The sequence below is a fragment of the Glycine soja genome, chromosome 1, assembly GCF_004193775.1.
Source record: "Glycine soja cultivar W05 chromosome 1, ASM419377v2, whole genome shotgun sequence".
In the NCBI taxonomy this organism is placed as follows: domain Eukaryota; kingdom Viridiplantae; phylum Streptophyta; class Magnoliopsida; order Fabales; family Fabaceae; genus Glycine; species Glycine soja.
In genome coordinates this window covers 26,196,558-26,210,362 of record NC_041002.1, presented here as the reverse complement: position 1 = coordinate 26,210,362, position 13,805 = coordinate 26,196,558, and positions in this window count along the sequence as shown.

Below are 13,805 nucleotides of genomic sequence, written 5' to 3'. Positions count from 1 at the left end.
GTTTGGTTTGATTTTTGGAATCATTTTATACCTATTTATCTTCCATGTCATATACCAACTAGGTTATGATTTTCTAGCCTCTTTGGGTTATCGTGTTTACAATTGAGGGACTGTGTACCGTTTACATCAGATGTCAACATACTTATGATTTTCTTCTAACCTTTTCACGCTATTGTGCTCGAGGCCAAGAGACTATGTAACCTCCTGGTCATATGTGAACCATGCTTGTTAGTCATCGACTAACCCTTGGTCCAGATGCCAATGACTTATTGTCTGGGTGCCGACTGACCTCATTAGGATAGAAAGGATCAACACTTTAGCCTTATCCTAATGCCACGTTTATATTACTGGTGGAACTGCCTAAGATGTATATCAGAGATCTCGGATGATGACTAAGGGGATATGAGAAAATCACTCTCGAGAATATCAAGGGTGCACTCCATGCATGAATGAATATATATTCCAGAGACAAAGTAGATTACATACATACATTTGAATGTTTTGGTTAGGTCTTCCAAATTCTAAGGAAAGTCTGTACCGAAAACACATTCATGTCTATAATTAGGTTCGACGTTTTGATTGACATTAATAAGTGTTATGATGAAGAATGCAGAGGGGATAATGTTATTAATCATCTTGATGAAATTGGACAAGTTAGTGTTTTGCTGCCAACTTTCTATCATATAAAATCTTATATATGATTTTTTTTACCTTTTAAAAACAAGATTAAGATGGATGCTGCTAAATTTTCATTACGAGGTGAACACTGAACACATACATATACAGGAATTTAAAACTTAGAGTTTAAGATTTATAAGGATGACTTGGGCTAAGCTATACACATACATATATTAGACAAAAGTGATAGCTATAATAATCAGATATATAAAGATTCATTACATTAAATCAGCATGTAATTAAATTTATGTATAAACGTGACGCTTGTTATAGAAATTTAGTAGTACAAATTTAGGAGTAAAAATTTAGTACAATGATAAAAAAAAAAAATTCCAAATGAAAGAAAATAGAAAATGAAAATGGATAATAATCATTTGATTCACGAGATCGACAGTGGCCACTTGCTATAATTAGATGGGTACTAGTTAATAAATGCAAATGACAAGCTTGTAGCAGCGGATTTCTTTCTTCTCTTCACATTCAATGAAATCTCAGTAGTGTCCAGATTCTCATTTTTCGGTTACTCAACGTGCGTTCACATAAATGCACCATGCAAGTGGTTGTGAACGGTCTTCAGTATTTATAATGGCACACCAATGCTTTCATGCCAATTGCAAAATCATGGAAATATTTTTTTTAAATATGTTTGGTCCTCTAAAATTTGAAAAATATATGTTAACCTCTATAAAAGTAAAACATATTTTTGCTGATTCTTATTTGTAACTTTGTTAGACAATTTTCTATTATATTGACTAACACATTTAGTTATTTTCTCTCTCTACATCCTCAAACACATTCACATGATATCAAAATTCATCATTGTTTCATTTTTTCTCTAATCTCATTAAAAAGTGCGAAAAATTTAACTATGTAGTGACAAAAAATTATAATTTATGATAATGTTCGACCATAAAAAATTATTTAATTCATTTTAGAGGTTTTAACCGCCATAAACTATTTAATTTATTTATAATCAAATTATATGTGTAAATCTACTACTTATATTATATTATTGTCTAATGAAATTACTATTGGGGATCAATAAATACATATTTTACTATTACAAGTATCTAATTAATATGAAACTTTTATGAGAATGAATTTAATGTTTTTCAAATTTTACATGAACCCAAGCATATTTTATTTTATTTTTCTTTTTATTCTTTTAATTATTTAGTAAAAATAACTCAACTACTAAAAAAAAGTAGTAAAATGTCGAGTTCAATTCTCTTCCTCAACGTTCAATTTTATTTTAATTTTAAGAATTTTAATTTTCATATACTGTTGGTGTAAATATTTATATACCGCAAATCAATAATCAATGCACTAAGGAACTCATAAAGGAATTAAAAGAGAAAATATTTTATTGTAAATAATGTGCAGCATATTTTAAAATCATAGAAAACATATTTTTTTTTTACATTCCAATAAAAAAATTTCATTTTAATTTCTTAATTAGTATTCTTAGAATACTAGTTAACATTTATAAAATATAATAATAAATATGACTTTGAAAGTAAATATCATCAAAGTTAAAAAATTTATCATTTACAAAATTTCGTAATACTACATGACAATGTGTGATTAAGGTGGTTGGAAAAAAATACATATTAAAATTATATAATAAATTAATGAATACTTCATATATATATATATATAATGGTAAATAATAAATTCCTATTAAGATTATATTAAAAGTATGCAAGGAGGAAGATTTTGCCACCAAGTCATTATTCATATAGAAACAATAAGGATCAAAGAAAGACGAAAGAAAATGGAATTAATTGAAGTTGGGCATGCCAAATTGGCAGTAAAAAGGGGCCAGATAAAGCATAACCCACTAGCTAGGCCTTCATTACCTTACAGAGCCATGTGAAGTATGTGACCAAAAGCATAGGCATTAATTATATAACTAGGAAACCTCAGTCTTGAGGTCCACGATCGAACCAAACCAGACATACGACCAACCCTTGATTGCATTAATCCACAAAACATGTGGGACCCAAAAAGGGGCCTCCAAAGCATGCTGATCAGTGAAGGGGTAATTGCAGATTCAAGGACATAAATGGTGACCTATTTAATAAAAGGTAAAGCGCACAATATGGGAAAGGAAAGTGTATGTGTGTGTGAGAGAGAGAGAGAGAGAGAGAGAGAGAGATGAGTGATTGAAGCTGTGTAATGTGATTGCAGATGATCCAGCTGGCGAGATGGGAGCAAAACTTCTTTACTTACTACTCTCACATGTGACCTATGCTATGTCCCCACATGGACGAGTTTGCTATTCGTATTGTACAAAATTGAGCACACTTGAGGTGATTCGTAACACTTTTTTTAATGAATATAAAATTGAGTTCCTTATTGTATGACAACGTAGTTAGTTCAATTGTAATAGCAGCATCAGTCACGGTCCCATACTGAGTTTAGATGATGTGGATTTGGATGACTAACCAAGAGAGTATAGAGCACATAGAAAGCAGATTCAAAAGAATTTGGGCCTTCTGGTATTATTGTAGCAATTGAGAGCAGGGTGTTGCTAGGTGCAACAAGCATATTGCTTGTGTACCTAACATTAAAATAAAATTCTAAAAATGTTCTTTAAAATAAAATTCTAAAAAAGTTCTTTAAGTTTTTTCTATTTCTATGGATTATATGATTCGTATAATTCATACGGATTAAAATATATTTTACAAATTAATTTAAAATTAATGACTCAAACAGGAGTCGAAACTGAGCTAATAAATCAATTATGTTATAAAATAAATAATGTTACTATATATAATACTAAAATTTCTAATATATATTTAATATCCATGTAAATTTAAATAATAAATTTTGTGACAATTAATTTTGATATAACTCATACGGATTATTTTGAATTATGTTTTTAATTAGTTATATGGATTTTTATAATCATATATAACTCATGTGAATTAACTAATCCGTTTAATTTTTTGTTAATTAAAAGAAATATTAAAATTTTGATTTTTTTAAATTATAAATATGTTAATATGATTGTTAAAAAAGAAGTAATAACTATTTAAAAACAAAAATAAAATTAAAAAAATATATTTACAATTAAAAAAATTACTATTTAAAAACATAATTCAAAATAATCTATTTTTATTTAAAAAAATAAACAATAACTATTTACAAACAAAAAAATAATATATTTACAATTAAAAAAGCAATTACTATTTAATAAAAAAATAACTATTTAAAAACAAAAATTAAATAATATTTTTATAAATAAAAAAACATTTACTATTAAAAAATAAATAAAATTAATTTATTAATAAATTAAAAAAACTTACAGACTAACTAATCTGTATGAGTTATATCAAAATTAATTGTCACAAAATTTATTATTTAAATTTACATGCACATTAAATATATATTAAAAAATTTAGTATTATATATAACAACATTATTTATTTTATAACATAATTGGCTTATTAACTTAGTTGGTTAGAGTGTCATGCTAATAATGTGAAAGTCACAGGTTTGACTCTTGCTTTAACTATTAATTTTAAATTAATTCATAAAATTGTTTTGAAATTTTTTTAAAAAAAAATACTTATAAATTATATGGGACTTATACGGATTAACTAAATCATAAAAAAAAATATTTAAGAATATTTTTTTGAATTTTTTAATGCTAGGTGCACAAGCAGTATTCCTCGGGCTCCTAGCAACACCCTTGAGAGCACATAGCAATGGTAGCAAGGAGCCCAATGCCCCAACGGACTTAGGCTTAACCATGGAGACCAACTCCAAGTTCCAAGAAAAAGAAATAAAATATAGTGATATGAAATACTGATAATATGTTTGAATAGTATATGTGAGAGTTGATATCAAAGGAAAGAGTAAGACTTGAATTAGATAACGTAGGATATTAGACTCAATTTGGAGTCCTTGGAGCATTCATTAAGATATTATATGTCTTGTTCCTTTCAGTTTCATGTTTTACAGGTAAAACAGTTAACGTCTTCTTGAGAGTAGCTTGGGGCTTGGGGCTTGGAGTTGTTGCTCGAGGAAGAGTTTATAGTTTTGTATCTCCATTGTATGGGAGTAGCCTATGTTTAATGTATCTATGTTCATGTTTTGTATACGTATGACACCTAAGTGCCAAGAGATTTGTATCAATTTGGTTCATGTGATATATGTTTAAGTTTTAGTTTTCGCTTGAATTCCTTCTTTTTATATTTAAAGTTTCCATGTCCTAGAAATCTAGTACAATTTAAGGGAGCATTCCATTAAGTGGTATATCCATGTGAGACTCTTTTGGTGTGTTTAACTTAGAGGATGAAAATAAAAAATATGAAAATAAAAGAAAATTTTGAATTGAAGTAGAGTATAAAAAGTGTGAATCCCATTAAAAATGTACAAAAATTTTTTTTAATATTATTTTCATTTTTCCTTCCAAACACAGTCTTTGTATTATAGATAATTTCAAAGGTATTGATAGAAAGACGTTATTTGATAACTACATTAAATCCGATAACTAATAGAAAAATATTATTCTAATATCTTAGTTTTTCATTACTAATAATGTATCTCTCTTAAAATTTATCACACTTTACCTTTTTTTTCATCTTATAAAATCTCTCTAATACGTGAAGTTTAATTCGATCTATCCAAGTTGATATTTTTTTATTCTTATATTTTTTTTAAAAAATTAAAATTTCCTTCAAATTCATTTTTCATTATATTATCTTAATTTCATAAGAATATTTTTTTCGTCCTAAGAATAATTTTTTTATAGGACGGTCTTTTAAATTTTTTTCTATACAAAAACTTCGAGATATATCAAGATGCTTTTAAATATAACAAAATACAAATGAAAAAAAGAAAAATAAAATTAATCCTCTTATTTGAACTTTTGACCCTGTAGTACCCCTGTAAAAAGTAGGCGAATGAACGAAACATTTATTAGTGCTCTATATATCCCTTTAACTTTTGGTAGATTTATTGATATATCACGTGATGAACAAAATTGTTAGTCCCCTTGCTTGGTAATCATATATGGTTGTAAATGTTTACTCTGTCTGGAGATAGGGGACCAGCAAAAGTTGTTTATAGCTTTTGGGTCAAGCAAACATTTCAATCAAAGAAGGTACCTACTTTTGTGTACCAGTCAACCATATGTTCCATGTTAGTTCTTTCCTTTACTCATTGATGCAGAAAATGCTATCGGTTGTTCATTTTGTATCATAACCCTATTCTAATTGTTACGTGCAATTTTGCTATAGATAATGAAGTTACTCTTCTACTCTTACTTAGAATTATGACTTAGCTTCTTATGGCATTGTCTCGTCGTTGCGCTCCTGGGAAGTGGATGGAGGTTTGAGTTGAAGTTACCACTGAAACTAGAGATAGTCTCACCACTGCAACATTCTTTGACGCATATATGATAAAACTTTAATCAAGTTCAACCAATGTAATCTAGTTAATGAAAAATATATTAAATTAATCAAGTATAAACAAAATATAGACTTTAAAAGATGTTATTTAATCTGTATTGTTTTTTATTCCCAAAAGTTTATGTATATACAAATTGGTTTCTTAAGAAATGAACCCATTATAGTTGAATATAACTTTGGTTGAGTGAAATGGTTACTGGTTATCAATTTAGTTATAAGTTTTGGGAATGAGTTTGTATAAAATTAAGGAAAATTTTCGAAAAACAAAGAACCAAATTATATACTACTATTATTTACTGGTGCACTGCGGCATCAATGTTAATAAGCGACTGTAGAGACTAGGCAGAGGAACTTTTGTGGATTAGTATCAGAACAAACAAATCCATTAATTAATATAACTGAGTTTTAGGATTTCTAATTAAGTTAATTGAGTTTGCCTTATATTTTCGGCCTATCACCAAGTTTATAGTTTAAAGTTAAAGCTGATTAAGGAGAAAGATGACTGTGTGTCAGTGTGGGCATTCAAATTTTCCTTGAATACAGCCTGTGCATGTGCATGTGCATGATGCAACAACATGAAGTAACAAAATGGTCGGGGGAATTAAACTTCGCAGCGGACCACCTTTGCAAAATGGCTTATCAACCAGAGGGTTTTGAGTGATCCTCTTAATATAGCCAAGGATACTTAAATTAATTTTAGACTAAAATATATTTTTTATTTTTATAAAATTGTGTTTGTTTTTGTAAAAAAAAAAAAATTATCATAAGATTATAATGTGTCATTAACTTAAGTAAGATTTGATTGTATTCAAATTTATCGTGATAATTTTTACATTAATTATACATTTTCAGATATCCAAATCTTATTTCGAAAAAAAAAATATACTATAATTTTATTTAAACTAAAATTTATAGAAATAAAATCCAAACTTTCCTAATTTACAAGAATGAAAAATATATTTTTATATTTTGTTTGGGTGTATAAAAATTTAGGAAAGGAAAGTCTTTTCACTTAAAAAACACTTATGAAACAAATTTATATTTTCCTCACCTTAAATAGGCAATTAAATACTCGAACCGATAGCATAAACTTAAATTGTCGCAAAACGCTAAATCAATTAAAAAAAATTGAAAAACTGATCAAACTTTGACAGAAAAATTATTATTTTTAAGGGTATTCGCGGTATAGTTTGATTCAATTTTTAGATAAAAAATTATCCGAACCAAACATAAAATAAAGATGTGATTGGATTTTACTCGGTTTAACTATAACATCAAATCCAAATCAAACTTTAGTTTGATTCAATTCTATTTGATGATTTTTTGTTTTTTATTTTATTATCATAATTTAAAATCTATTAACTAAACTTGTATAATTATTATGCTATATTATTTTAAAAATAAATTTTATTTTCTATTAAATTTTGTTTAACATATTTTAATTAAAAATTATTATTTTCCCTTCTGTTTAACATTAATATAAAGTGATATTATCAACTATTTTTTGTAGCATAATGATAATTTGTATTTCACTTGATATTTAATACTATTTTAAATAATATTAGTACATTCTTTTTTAACATATGAAAATAAAATATGTATCTTGGTTATAAAACAAAGAAAAAGTAATAAATTATTTAATACTTATTATTAATTTCCACAATAAAAATCAATATAATTATAATATGTGATTTATTCAGGTTGATTTGGTTTTTTAAACAAGATCCAAAAATCGAACCAAACCGTAAAAAATGAGGTTTTTTTAGATTTTTAGATTTTTGGGTTTTGTAGTTTTTGATTTTTTGATTGGTTTAACGATTTATGAACGGTTTGATTCGATTTTGAACACAATTAGTTATTTTTATTCAGCTATTTTTCATTCTCAATTTTTTTCATAAAGATCACGTACATCTTTCACATGAGACAATTTTGTGCTAAAATAAATGTCAGTAAAATAAGACCATTATAAATTAACGTTTGAGTATTCAATACAATCAAATACTCAAGCTATTTGTTACATAGAACAATTATGTGATCCACACATGCCGATGTTGTTTTTTTGGTTGTCATTAATTTTAAACTGAATCAAAATGCAAACTTTATAATTTTGTTATGATCCAGAGGTATAAGATTGATAGAGTGGTTAAAAAGAAAAAAATAAGAGAAAAATTATGAATTCATCTCTTGTGTTAACAAAAAATTAATAAATTTATAATTAACATTTACTGATAAAAAATAAAATAAAATATTATTATGCTATTGTTCTATTTTCAAGTAAAATATCTTAGTAAATTCTTTATAGTTAATGAAAGTAACCATTGAAATCAATACACAAAGCTACAAATGAATGTCTAAATCTTCTCTTCATCCCTTTATGATTCCCATGAAATTTACATGCATGGAACGAATAATTTTTTAGATTGATAGCAACACCGTTTGGAACTTTTATATCTCTAGACGGTGGTACTAGCTAGTAAGATCACAATAGGCGTGGCTAGAGTGTTATTATTAACGTGTCATCCTCAAATGCTTTCTCAGTGGATAAAAGGAGAAAATAAATGGTAAAATGTTTTCTATTAGGGAAAATGAGGAATTTTTTTCTTCTTTGTTGCATGAGAAAAAAAATGAGGAAAGATTAACACAATTGAAGATTTTTCAGGAGATTTAATTTGTATTACGGGGGATTTTAATGTGGTTAGAGAAAGAAAAAAAAAAGAACAAGGGGAGGGGATCAACGATGAATATGTTTTTATGATCGAGCAACAGAACGTTGTTTGCGGAAGCTCCAGGAGATGGGAGTGTTACCGAGATACAACAAGTAACAAGTGGTTGAAACATAATCATCCTTGTCACCAGCCCAATCAGCATCTGAGTAGGCATGAAAGGTCAAAGGAGCCGTCGCTGAGATGAAGACTCCTTTGTCACAAGAGCCCGCCAAATATCGGAGCACTCGTTTGAGTGCAGACCAATGCGCCGTTCTTGGATTTTGCATGAACTGTGCGAGTTTGTTAGTGCTGAAGGCGATGTCTGGACGTGTAAGACTCAAGTATTGAAGGCTTCCAACCAATGTGCGGTACTCATTTGGAGAGGGTAGGAGATCACCAGAATCCTTAAGTAATTGAACACTCGCTGAGAAAGGAGTGGATGCTGGTTTTGTATTTGTCATGCCTGATTTATGTAGCAGATCAATGATATATTTCCTTTGTGAAAGAAACATTCCTGCAGCGGAAGGAATTACTTCGACACCCAAGAAATAACTGAGACATCCAAGATCTTTTAACGAAAACCGAGCAGCAAGTGTGGCAATGAGTTTGGACAGCTCTGCAGATGAATTTCCAGTCATAATTATATCATCAACATATACTAATAAGTAAAGTGTAACCTCTGGTTTTTGGTAGATGAAAAGAGATGCATCTGCAGTGGAATTGACAAAACCAAGGGAGAGCAGGAATACGCGAAGCTCCGTATACCAGGCGCGGGGTGCTTGCTTCAGCCCATAGAGTGCCTTTTTGAGGCGACAAACATGATCAGGAAAGTTTTTGTTGACAAAACCAGGTGGTTGTATCATGAAGACTTCCTCCTTAAGTGTCCCTTGAAGAAATGCATTGTTGACATCAAGCTAACGTATGGGCCACCCTTGACGATGCGAATGGTCACCGGTTTAACAACGGGGCTAAAAGTTTGTGTATAGTCCCAACCAGGGCGTTGGTGAAACACTTTGGCGACTAACCGAGCCTTGTAATGATCAATTGATCCATCTGGATTTCGTTTGATTCGAAATACCCATTTACAGCCAACCAAATTTTGATCAGAGGACCGACTGACAAGATCCCAAGTGTTGTTGTGGTGTAAGGCATCAAATTCGGCTTGCATGGCTGAGCGCCAATCAGGGTCGCGAAGGGCCTGGGTGATGGTGTTGGGTTCAATGGGAGAGGAGGCTTGGACATGGAGATTATGCTTTTGGATGGGTTTGATAATGTTGTTTTTAGACCGAGTGATGATCCCACCTCCATTTGGGTTGACAATGGTTTGGGGTGGTGGAGCAGAGAGTTGCGGGGATGATTGTGAGGTTGGAGGAGGAGATTGAGTGGGGTTTGTGGGTTCGGTGGAGGACTGGGCCATATATGGGGAGTTGGTGATGGATGGGGAGGAAGGGGCAGGAGATGAATCTTCCGGTGGGTTCATGGGTTGTAAGATGGAGAGTTGAAGTGGGCCTGTTTGTTGCTCCGGACTTGGACTAGCGTGAGTTACTAGGGAGTTGAACGAGAATTCAGATTCAACGAACTTCACATGCCGAGAGGTGTAGATCCTTCCTGTTGTGGGATCGAGACACAGATATGCATGTTGATCAGCCGAGTAACCTACAAAAACACACATAGCAGACTTTGGTGCAAGTTTATGGTTAGCATATGGTTTAATCTAGGGAAAACACAAACATCCAAAACACTTTAACTTATGATAATCCGGACTAATGTTGAGCAATTTAGAATAGGGTGATTGGTACCCAAGAATTGGAGTTGGGAGGCGATTTATGAGATAAGCGGCGGTGGTCATGGCGTGAGGCCAATAGGTGAGGGGCAAGCCCGAATGATGGAGAAGAGAGAGACCGGTTTCAGCAATGTGACGATTCCGGCGTTCTGAAATTCCATTATGTTCAGGTGTATGAGGTGGCGTTGTATGATGACTTATACCATGATTTAGTAAAAAAGGGCGAAGACCAATATATTCGCCACCATTATCTGTGTAAAGAATTTTTATTTTGTGATGATAGAAATTTTCAACGAGCGATTTAAATTTGGGAAATATAGTTTGCACATCAGATTTTCGTTTCATTGGATATAGCCAAATATAGCGAGTAAAATGATCAACAAACATGCAATAATAGCGAAGACCATCAATTGATAAAATAGGAGAAGTCCATACATCAGAGAAAATTATTTCTAATGGATAACAAGATTTAAGAGTGGATTCATGGAATGGAAGTTTATGACTTTTGCTAATTTGACACGATTTACAATCGGATTGCGGAAATTTATTTGAGCCTAAGGAAAAATGTTTCTGAAGAAATTTGAAAATAGAAGATGAAGGGTGCCCAAGCCTATGATGCCATGATGCAGAGGATTCTGTTCGAACCGTGTGGACGGAGGGTGAGGTGGCGGGCCAGAGATAGAGTCCATCCACACATGAGCCTTTATGGGTTGTGTGACCCGTCTGCAAGTTCTTCACATAAAAAGAGTTTGGCAGGAAAACAACAGCAGAGTTAGTTTGTTGGGTAAGTTTAGAGACAGAGATTATTTTTTGTTTCATGGAAGGAACACACAAAGCATTAGACAAGGATAAATCATTAAGTAAAAGTGTTCCAGAATGAGTGATGTTTAAACCTGAACCATTACCCATAAACAGTGAGTCAGGACCAGTGTACGGATGATGAAGCGCCAGATTATCGAGATCATTGGTTACGTGATGTGTCGCTCCACTGTCAAACAGAAAATCATGTTGCGATGGGCCGACAGTTGCAGTATTGACCTGAACCTGTCCAGTGTGAGCCGGAGAGTTACGAGGTGGCGGTGGGACACTAGGATGCTGCTGCTGGAAGGTTTTGCACTGAGAGAGAACATGACCTTTGATGTTGCACCACTGACAGCGGCCGAGAAAAGGTTTGCGAGTGCCAGTGCGTTGAGTTGATTGTGCAGGGTTTTGTCCATGCTGAGATTTGTCATTGGAATTGGGTCGAGCCTGAGCATTCAAGGCTGTCAGCGGGGCAGGAGTTTGTCTTTGAGCAGCACCAATTGAAAGTTCCTGAATCAGAAGCCGTTCATGGAGGTCATCAAATTTGATTGGGGTGTCCCTTGCATTCACGGCATCAATGATTGCTCTATAGCCGTCGTCGAGACCGTGTAAGACATAATCAGTCATGTCTTCAACAGAAACAGGAGAGCCAAGTGATGCAAGGAGATCTGCAGTTTGCTTTAGGTGATGCATATAGGTAGTGATGGATTGGGTACCTTTGGAAGCCGTACGGAGACGTTCCTTTAACTGCTTGAGATGGCTGCGAGATGCTTTGGCATAGGTGTTTTTGAGAAGGATCTAGAGATCATGCGAGGTCTTGGTTTGAGACACCAGGGAGGCCACTTCTTTAGAGAGAGTGGTGAGGAGAGCACCATATATAAGGCGGTCTTGTCGACACCAGGTTTGGTAAGCAGGATTCTGAGTTGTTACCGGAAGTGATGCAGTGGTGGGGATCATTTCCGACGGAGTCGGCGTCGAAAATGTTGGAGCGGTGAGGATCGTTTTTGACGGCGCAGGAAAAGATCCATCTGGATATTTGAGGAGATCATAGCCATCAAGGAGAGCTTCAACTTGTTGTTTCCAATTAGGATAATTGTTGGGAAGAAGTTTGGTGACATTGGTGAAAGTGATGCAAGCAAGGGGTTTGGATGGCTCATGGGGGTTGGGAATGAAGGAGTTGTTGTCGGCCATGGGAGGCAAGGGTGGGGAACGACGTCCTTAATTGAAGAAATAGGGAATGGGTGGATCGTTTAGGCTGATACCATATAGAGGAATAGGTTTGTAACTTTTATTAATTTTTTATATTAGTTTACAGTGATATATATACAAGTGAAGAGCCCTAATATGTAGTGAATCAAGCTACCAATCTCCTAATAATTCTCAACAAATTAGAATTGGAAATAACAGATTTACACGGCTAAATAATTAAAGGAATTGAAAACTAATTATTATTATTGATAGTTTTCTCTCGTCTGATAGTTCTTTTCTTGTGAGGGTTTCCCGGTGAGCTTTTGAGCCTAGTTTTCTTTGTGAGATCTTTCCTTTTTCTGGTGAGTTTTTCCAAGTGTTTTCCATGGGTGACCAAACTATGAAAGGGTTAAGCCTATATGATGATGTTGATACGGAGATAAATTTCCAGCTTACTAAGGAGGCAGTTGATTTCTCTTTGTGCTTAGTAGGACGATTTCTGACCAATAAGAACATTAGAGTTCCTATCATGAAGGAACAACTTGCTAATGTATGGAGGCCACTTGAGGGAGTCACAATCACATAACTGAAGCCTGCTGCTATTTTCCTATTCGATTTCTACCATAATCGTGATTACTTGTGGGTGCTGAATGGAGGCTCATGGAATTTTGATAAACATCTACTTATTCTGGGCACAGTGAAGGAAGGAGAAGACCCTGCTCTTGTTCCACTCTTTTTCGTTCCATTTTGGATCCAAATCCATAACCTACCAATTGGTTTCATGTCTGCACAAGTGGGAGAGAGCCTTGGAAATTTCATTGGGATGATGAAAAAACAGCGCCTGTTGTAGAGAAGATGGTGGAAAATAGACTTAGGTGGTTTAGGCATGTAGAGAGAAGACCGGTAGACTCTGTAGTGAGGAGAGTAGACCAGATGGAGAGAAGACAAACAATTCGAGGCAGAGGAAGACCCAAAAAGACTATAAGAGAGGTTATCAAAAAGGATCTCGAACTTAATGATTTGGATAGAAGTATGGTACTTGATAGAACATTATGGCGGAAGTTGATCCATGTAGCCGACCCCACCTAGTGGGATAAGGCGTTGTTGTTGTTGTTGTTGTTGTTGTTGTTGTTGATGAAAAAACGCTAATTATCTACGACCCTTCATGCAGATTCAAGTCTTGATTGACATCCATAAGCCACTCAGACAGTCCAAGAGAATTAAAAAACC